Source organism: Marmota marmota, unplaced genomic scaffold (genome assembly GCF_001458135.2).
Source record: "Marmota marmota marmota unplaced genomic scaffold, marMar, whole genome shotgun sequence".
Classification (NCBI taxonomy): domain Eukaryota; kingdom Metazoa; phylum Chordata; class Mammalia; order Rodentia; family Sciuridae; genus Marmota; species Marmota marmota.
The window spans coordinates 6496314-6505824 of NW_026000101.1; the positions used below are offsets into that span (position 1 = coordinate 6496314).

Consider the following 9511-nt stretch of genomic DNA (forward strand, 5'->3'; position numbering starts at 1 on the left):
CACACCGCGTATCTTTCTGCCATAACAGATAGGTGCTTTTTTTAAAAACCCATGGGTGGGCTAGGGCTGTAGCTCAGTGGCAGAGCATTTGCCTTGCAGGTGTGAGGCACTGGGTTCCATCCTTAGCACCACATAAAAATAAACAAATTTTAAAAAGGCATTCTGTCCATCTACAACTACAAAAAACTAAAAACAAAAACCATGTGTATAGTTTATTGAGTTTGACATAATTTAAATTATTTTTTTTTCTCTAAAGTTTTGTTTTTCCTATCACCTTTTATAACTCAGAAGAACAAAAAGAAGGTACTATGCAGTGAAACACAACTTTTGTCAGGCTATTGCAATCAGTTGTATCTCTCATACCAACCAATATATTATAATTAATGTTCCATTATGTGCAGATTTCCTTCCAGAACACCAAGGATAAACTCCTGGCAACTGGAGAGATAAACCATCAGGAACATAAGCTATTAGCACACTAAGTAATAACCAAGGCCAGGTTCTACCAGCAGAGAGCCAGGGCTCTGGAGGCAGTCGCCATTCATGTGAATCCCGGCTCTTCTACTTGCTAGTACCATGACCTTGGGTATATTACTTTACCTCCCTAACCCTCAGTTTCCTCTATCATATGAACATATTAAATGGTTCATATTAAATGTTAAACAAACGTTACCTAGTATTAATATTAACTGATTTCAATCCCAGGAGGGGAAATAGCATTTCATGGTAGGTCTGTGATATTCCTACTCTGTACTGAAGTTGGCAGAATTTTATGATGGAGGGATCATATTTATCCTCTATTGTTCTTATCTAATATTAAGCCAGACAATATTCACTGACAGCAGAAAGGGTAAGTTTTTGCAGCTGAACTCAGACATTCAAGTGAAAATGGTCTCCACACAGAGCCTCTTTCCAGTTAGCACTACTAAAGAAAACCAACAGGCTTCAGAGAAGACTATTAAAGATTGAAACCACTGAAGAGAAGTCTGGGTGGTATGTACTGGTTGAACTGAAACCTTCACAGATCTGTGGCTGGCATCCATCTCTGGCCATCTTTAGTCTGCAACCCAGGGTGCAAATTTTGTCCCAAAGGAAGGACTCTTAGATTAGGATCATGACAATCTAGATAGAGTGAGTGGGGCTCAGTTGCTGACTAAACTGATCATAACACGGAGGGATGATGTAATTAGGGATTAGAAAGGCTAAACATTCTGCACCGCAATGGCCTTATTTTGGATTTTAAAATGCTGGGAGTGGATTGACAGATCAGCCTGTGACGTTTGGCTCCAGCACCTGGCTTAATCCCAAACTGGACACCAGGTAGTGGTCATGATCCACTCCTTTCCTCTCTGAAATAAGCAGTCTTTGTTCTTTCTTCTAATACCCAGAGCATAGGTAGAGAAGCTCTATGGATAACCTTAGAGAGGACTATCACATTTTCTGCCCATTAATAATGCAGCTATTTTCTACTGTGCTCTATTCTCTACTAAGTTCATTTTCCAGGAAAATCTCCATGTAGGCCTACTTAACCAGTTCCCTCAAGTTTCCATCTTTCCTTTATCAGAAGGACTGCATTTGTAACACAGAAGTCATACAAATAGTCTTTCAAGCTCAATTCTATTTTTTACAATAGAAGCTTACCAAAGAATGTGGGTCTGAGCTGGTCTTCATATTTCACATGCAATAGGTACCAAATTACAAGGTCTTTTTCTACTTGCTTTATTGTTTTCTTAAGAGCAATGCCTTACTTCTTCCTGGAGGCTCTTCCCAGTGGACAGACCTCCTCTATTTCGACTTGTCAATTATTTCCTTGCCTCTCTTCTTCTTTTCCTTTTCCCATCCAAGCAATCCCTCCTTCCAGCAAATTTCCACCATATAATTACAGCAATGCTTTAGCCTACTTTTCTGTTAGCTTAACAACCCTGTCTATTTTCTACTTGTGCTGATGCTACTGTTTGCTTTTCTGACGGGCTAATCCATGTATCCTTTCAAGGCCTGACTTCCCCTACCATGATAGCAGCTGGAGCTCTAATTCACAGGTGCCTTCCAAAGCTTTTCATTAGCAACAGAAATGAGATGGTTTAGAAACCCATTTCTTAATCTGCAGGTGAGTATTGGAACCTTTGTGCAGCAAACATCTTTCAAGTATCCCACATTGTGCCTCTGCACAATTATTTTCTGAGTAATAAGTACAATGTTATAGGCACATTTGCAGTGTTAACAGGGAGAATGTTCCCTCAGAGGAAATCAGCTTTGCCCCCCCACCTCTGGCATTTCCCAGCTTGAGAGAGAAGCAGTCGGCAGACATGAGCAAACTGAAGAATAATGGCTTTTCCTTCTTATGTCTGAATAGGAAAGAGAAGAATCCAAAAATTCGAGGGCCTTCGCTTGTGCTCTGGTTCAACTGGCCAGACAAGGGCTTAGGGAGCGAGTTTGGCCTTCCCCAGCTGGGCTCTGTGGCGGATAAGCCTCTCCACAAATCCTGGGCTTAATTACTTCTGACACAGTTGTCCTGCCTGGGCCTCCAGCTCCTTTTGTGCTCCAACCAATCTGAATCCAAAGGTAAGTCTCTGCTCACTCACCTTGGGCAAATGCTTAATTTCCTACTAAGTGATCCTAAAACTTTTTAATCAAGATCCATTGGTTCCTAGTAGCATTTCCCCCACCTTCCCTTGCATGGTCTTTGTTAAAAAGACTACTTGAAGGCCTAGCAAATAACTTCATGAATTATACACTCTTCATCTTCAGTTATTTATTTTTTAACAAATAAGAACCTACCAGCCCTCCCTTCGCCCCAATGAGCAGGTTCTACCTTTTGAATGAAGTCAAGGGTAGATGTGGACAGGCTCAGCATAAGTCTTTGATTAATACTCCAGAAGCAACATGAAGTGAACTGAACAAGCAAACACATGAAAGCAAGGAAATCAATACCAAAATACCCATGACCTGGCATGCAAAGACACTTTCCCTCCAAGAATAACTCAAGAAGAATCGGCTCCAGCTAGGAATTAGGAAAGAATGCTTTGAAGACACCCAGTAAGCTGCTCACCAGAAGCAAAGACAATGCATTTGTAGGTGACAATACCAGCACCCTCTCCCACCACATAGCTCTCTACCTCTTGTCTTTCCAAGCCCTGGAAAAATCAACTTTGTGCTGCAGCCACACACCCAGAAACTTTAAAAACCATATGGATGCTTCAGCTGATGAGGACAGGAGGCCTTGGAAAGAAGATAAATTTTATGATAGCATTTCCAAGCAGAAAATGTAAATCCAAATCGCTTCCAATGGACTTCTCATTTATCAGTTATGCAGTTCTCCAGATAGAAAGTTCAAGGGGACAAAAAGATTCAAAAGAGCTTCCTAGTAAACTGCAAATGCAATCTAAATTCATAAAACTCCATTTTCCTGCATTTGGAAACTTCTCCTGGGTCTTATCAATCCAGGAGACGTTTGAATTTAGGATTATCTTCTTTCCAATGTCCCCTCACTCCCCCCACCCCAACCCCAAACTTTTTTCTTCTTCCTTCAGCACTGGCATGCAAACCATGCTGTTTTAACTTCTTTCCTGTTCTCCCAGTTCTTCTGGAACATTTTATTTTCGACAGTCAACTCATTTGGAGGAGTGCCACACTGAGGTTCAACTGTTTACAGCGTTAACTGTGTTTCTGCCAGAAGTCCACCTCCAGCACCACCTTCTCCAGTCTGCCTCCTGGAGTACGAATTTATGCATTCTTTTGGAAGAAGCTTAGAAAAATGTGGAAACTTTACAAATATCACTCATCCTTCCTTACAAAATTACTTTTGCTTGTCCAAGGGGAGACAGAAATGGAAACATGTTTCACCCTTCCTATGGTGCTGTCCCAACCCTCATGGCTAAATGTTGCCTGTGTTGTTAAAAGTCATTTTAATGATGACTTCATGTATACCGAGGAAATGGGAAAGAGTTAGCCACTGGTCTGCAAGAATGAATTGGGCTCCAAGAAGATACATGGAGGGCACATTTTTGAATGAGTACCGAACACTGGAAAATCACCAGTAATTGTTTGAGACTGGATTTCACCCTCTCAGCCATTCATCAGTATTACAAAATGGCATCTCTGAAAGAAGCCAATTTAAATCTGTACCACGCTGCAAAATAGATCCTCAGAGTCCAATTGTGGGCACTTTTGTAAGTTGCAATAGACCCAGACAAATTTCCAAAGAAGGGCATTTGAAAAGCACTTTCCAGTCCTGGATGATGGAACAAGAGAAAAGAACAGGACAAAGTAAAAGAAAGCACAGCTACAAATCCAGTAGCTGAAGGTTGACTGGAAGTCATAGGAACAAAATCGGCCTCTGGATCTATGAATGAAACACACTGCCCAGCCCTGGGTCCCCAACATGTTCAAGTCAGCTAACGAAAATCCACACCCAGGTCCCACTGGTGCCTGACTCTCAGGGAGCCTTGGGCCTTGGAGAGAACCACTGTTTCACAACCTCACTATCAAATGCAGTTGGGGTAGTGGAAAGGGCACTGGGCTGGAGTCAGCCGACCTGTGTTCTAGGCCTGGCTTTGTTACAACTGAACTTTCTGACCTTGTACTAGTCACTTCATGTCTTTCTGCCAGTTTCCTCTTCAGTAAAATGAGGGTGGAGGGAGGATATTTGAAGTACATTATTTCTCTTAGGCATTTAAAAAAAAATAGCTTCTAAATTGGAAGTTGCCTGATAGTATAGTATTAAATACCTAATATTCCTCACTTATAGTGTACATGTGTCATTTTTTAAAAAATGACTTTCATGTTCATTTCTACTTCAGAAATAATATTTTGCCTATCATCCCAAAATCTCCACTTATGCTCCCTGCTCCCTAGAGCTCTTCCATATTACACTAAATGCCCTTCCCCCCCCCCACCCCTTCTTTCTTATTTTTTTAAGCAACCTTCCCCAAACTAAGACTTGTGCTATTAAAAGAGCTTAGAACTTCCCATTTCCTTGCTAGGGCTAAAATTAAACTGTCCATTCCTTAGGGCCCAACATAACATCTGCCAGATGTCTTGGCATATCACACAAGGAGAGGAATTTTCTTTTAGCATTATCTACTTTCTTCTCTGTTTTCTCATAATCAATTAATAGGTCACCAACACCCAGCTAATGTTTCTTTCAAAGCCATCAATTCTCTAAGTATGTGAATCTCACAAGATGCTTGCCTTCACAAACACGTGCATACACACACTCACTTACACACACACACACACACACACACACATACACACACACAAAATTATCTTTCTGTTCACTGGATTTTAGCAATAGACCTGTAAATACCTTCTCCCCCACTTCTTTTGAATTTCTATAGTTGCCATATACAGACCACCCAGTTTCACATTCACATCAGATCCTTTGCAATCTGAATTCATTATTTATATACTTCTTAATTTGTGACTGGAGCATTTTGAAATCATATCTCTGTTCTCTAGTTGTCAACTTAGAACATTCAACACAGCTTTGTCAATTCTCTATCCCATGGCACAGTGAAGCCTGAAAAGGCACACACCACAAGAAAGTAAGGTTACCTTTAACCAAGAAATCTGAACATCAAACAATTCAAGGCAGACTAGACCTTATTAAAAGTCCATCACACGTAAAACAGGACTCCATCCCAAGGCAACTTTACCTTTTACATTGCCTTCTTTCAAGAAAACTGACCACAAGTACTCTAAAGCCCATTAGTACAGTGGGATTTTTTTTTCTCCTACTGTCTTCCGGAAGACTCATTAGGAAGAATAGATATAGTTTTTTGGTTTTTTTTCCTTTAAAAGTTGTCTAACTCCAAGAGTGGGGGGGTGGGGGGGATCAAGTCCTCAGGGAATGTGGTCACTGAATGAGATTGATATAAAACAATATGAGAAATACTATGGAATATGAAGATCCAACAATAATCTCTTGCATGGCAGTATTCATGACAGCTCACAAATATTTCTTCAGAATGATTTTCCTTTGTGATATACTAAAGCTATGGCAAAAATTTGCATAATGAGCCTGGTGAACTTGAAGTCTCAAAAACAAAAAAGATCTTTGAGCTTTGAGAGCAAATGAGTATGTTCAATTTGACACTTCTTATTTCTCTCATGATGGTTTATCCAAAATACTTGTCTCAATCCAAATATGTTATGTCTAGAAAATTTCAAGAAACCATGCTTTTAAATATTATGGTGCTTGCCATGTTGAGAAAGTACAACAGGCATGGATATGTTTCTCAGGTTACCAGTTAGAACATATTCTTGAACTTCAAAATGCTTATCTTAGAGACCTGACTTTTTCTCTCCAAAAAAGCTCAACTCCAAGACTGTCTATGAAGACACCAAAACACTTGCTCGCACAGTAAAAAATGTGGTGAGTCAAACTGCTGAACTGGCACTTTGTCATTCTTTCTTCCCCACTGAAATAAGTAAATTAACCACTTGTCCTGCTATCAACAATGATTTTTTTTAAAAAAAGAAAAAATAAAAGGATGTTTGCTTCAAGATCAACATATATTTGTTTTCATAAACAAATATAGTTAATTAGATGTGTAATTACTTTCCCAAATAACTGTCTTTATCCATTGCATTTGAATTTCAAGTTTGAACATGTAGCATCCATATGTGCATTAGCAAATGTAAATATAACAGTGACAACATTCCACTTAACAAAACTAATGGATATCATCAAAATCCAACATTCAAAAATGAGGGAATTAAGGTATGATTCCAGGTAAAATTTTTCCAAAGTGCTCTAGGTTTTTAATAAAGAGGCAGAGATCTGAACAGAAGTATTTTTGAATGAGCATACACATCAATTGAAAATCATACATCTTCATCTGCACAAACAGGGTTTTACTTCATTGACCATGGACAATTATCATCTAAAGAACATGTATTTCCCCTCTCCTTTCACACCCTTCAGAAGAACAATAACCCTCAATTAATGACACAACAGTTTGGTTTGAAAAATGGGATGTTGTCATATATAGCACTGTGCATTTACTGAGTGACACTGTTACCAGCTACTCAACAGAATATAATTACATCTGGAAATGAAAATCACTTCAATATGCACAAAAATGCTGTAGACACAAGGAACTTCACACACAAAAATCTGATACATAATGAGAAAGCAAAGCAAGAAAAAGGCTTGTGCAAGTCGCTCACCAATGTGTTCCTTATTTTTGTTGAAGCTGGTACCTTCTGTATCTCTCCTCAGTTGAAAGCAAGGTCCAATTAGCCCCCTTAGATTATATTAATTGGGTCTGAATCTCCTCCAAGTTTCCCTTCCACTGTGGAGCCCTCCCTCACATATCTTCAATAGTCCATCTAAAATTCTTCCAACATCTTCCCTCATCCTCAAGATGGCTACCTCACCTAATGGAAAAGCAACATCTTCATGGTTGGCTTTTTTAAATTCCTGAAGCATTTCAGGATTTAGTTCTTTACTTGGGTCAATTACATACATTCTTTAGAACTAATCTGTGAAGAGGTCCAAATCAGTGTGTGTGGACTGGGGTGTAGAACTGGGTTCTTTTTTCAAAACATCCTCACAAAATGTCTTCCTACAAAATGAATAAATTCCTCCAATTAAAAAAGGTGAAGATACCTGGACATAAGGTTTTCTCAACTGACATAATTTGTTTCCATAGTGACATTGTTAAGAAGACAAACTGATATTCCTGAAGACTTGCAGTCCTTGAGAACACAGGGGGAAAAAAAACAGCAGAAGGAGAGGGAAAGGGGGAAACAAAGGAACTAAAAGAAGGCCTAACATACAAATGGATCAACCTGAAGAGAAATGTAGACCCTGGAGAAACTGCTGTTAGTCAGACAGTCTTAGAGTTCCTCTGAGATCTTGCAGGAATTTTATTTTTTTTCCAGAAATCAACTCATACCAGACAATAAAGTCTTGCGATGCATCAAACATGATGATAACCAAGCCCCACAACTCAAAAAAATCTCAGCCTGGGGCCACCACCATCTTCACAATGAGGAAATAACATTTCCTGGTGACTTTAAGGAGAGCTGGAGAAACCTAAAGTTGTGAGAAGACCTCACTGGGAAGGTTTCAGGTTTTGCCTTGCTTTTGCTGAAGAGGGTCAAAACCCTTCAGGTCCACTCAAAAGGAGGAAAAAAAAAATCCAAAAGTTTACTTTAAAATGGAAACAAACGTCTCAATAACTTGTGAAAGCACTCCTCTGGTGGGAGAAAAATCTGAGGAACCCTTAAAAGCCCTCATTTCTTTGCATAATGAATAGACAGTGAGGAACACCACCAGGTTTCCCTCTGGAGAGCGAGGAGGAGGAGGCTTGCCAGCCATCACCAACAGAGCTTCAAAATGGAGACATCCATAATTTCATAAACACTTCTCATCTCAGCTTTGTCTCCTGGAAACCCGCTCTCCTCCATTTTCTGATGGAGTTACAACCATGACACGGCTTACCTGACTCAGTTCCCAGCTCTCAACCAAACTAGTCACTTCCTCCCCAAACCTGCAAGCAACCTCCAGAAACAAAACCAAAGCAAACCAAACAGCCAACACAGGCACTCAGAGGCGGCTGGGAGCCCTGGGAGAAAGCCCCAACTGGTTGGTCTGTCCCCATCCCAGTCGAGTGCTTAAAAATGAAACTTTTTTTTTTTTTTTTTTTTTTTTGGTGGGGTTGGGGAGGAATATAAAAGGAACTCCAGGCGGCCTCCCTCCCTCCCTCGCTCCCTGTAGGTTAGAAGCTACAATGAAAAGAAAATGAGGGTTCCTTCAGGAATGGTGAACAGCCTGGAGAATGAACGTGAGAAGGAGCTTTGTGTTTTGGAGTCTGGACTGGAACCAAAGCAGACAGCTTGCAAATGGAGGACAGGGAGATAAAGAAAGGGAAAGAGAGGGGCTGCTCCAATGGGGGGCGGCTGCGGCTTCCCCTCGTGCCTGGAAGGAGGGCAGACCCCTGGGAACCGCACCAGGAGTGAGACGCCCCCCCAGGCCCCTGCCTTCCTTTCTCCCCGCCTCAGAGGAGAGCCAAGCGTGTGTAATGGCTTCTCCTCTCCAGAAACCGTTGTCCTCCACCAGACGCTTCTGAACCCCCAGCCTGGAGACAGCTCCTCAGCTGCTCCTCAACCTGCGCCCCCCGCCCGGCCCGGGCCCCCGGGTCCTCGCCTCTGTCCTCACCAGCAGCAGTAGCAGCAGCAGCAGCAGCAGCAGCAGCCACCCCCGACACATCCCGACCCCGCATCCCAACTTCGGAGAGACAGAGAGAGAGCCAAATACCTGAGGAAGAGGGGGGTGCCAATCCGCACGGCTTTGCCATCGGGCGGGGGACAGGCAGACAGAGGGGTAAAGGAAGGAGAGGGACAGAGAAAGAAAGAGGTCAACCCGCTCAGGTCGGGGCCGCTCGCTCCGAGCGCTCGCTCCTCTGACCCTCGCTCGCTCCCTCTGGCTCAGGCTCAGGTCTCCTGCCTCCCGCCCCCCGCCCCCCGCACACAACTCACTCCGCACACCTCGGACGCATCC

At 41.9% G+C, this 9511-nt stretch overlaps 1 protein-coding gene across 2 annotated transcripts in view; it reads right to left on the reverse strand.

Annotated features, from left to right (window-relative positions):
- Positions 1–8664, reverse strand: part of Znf462 (zinc finger protein 462) — a 131017-nt gene extending 122353 nt beyond the window's left edge. Inside the window, exon 1 of one of the 2 annotated variants that reach the window (XM_048783244.1) lies at positions 7174–8664. The gene's annotated coding sequence lies outside the window, so the exon portion shown is untranslated. The remainder of the gene's footprint in view (positions 1–7173) is intronic. The other variant, XM_015492220.2, reaches the window with a different exon arrangement.
- Between the last annotated feature and the right edge of the window lie 847 nt (positions 8665–9511).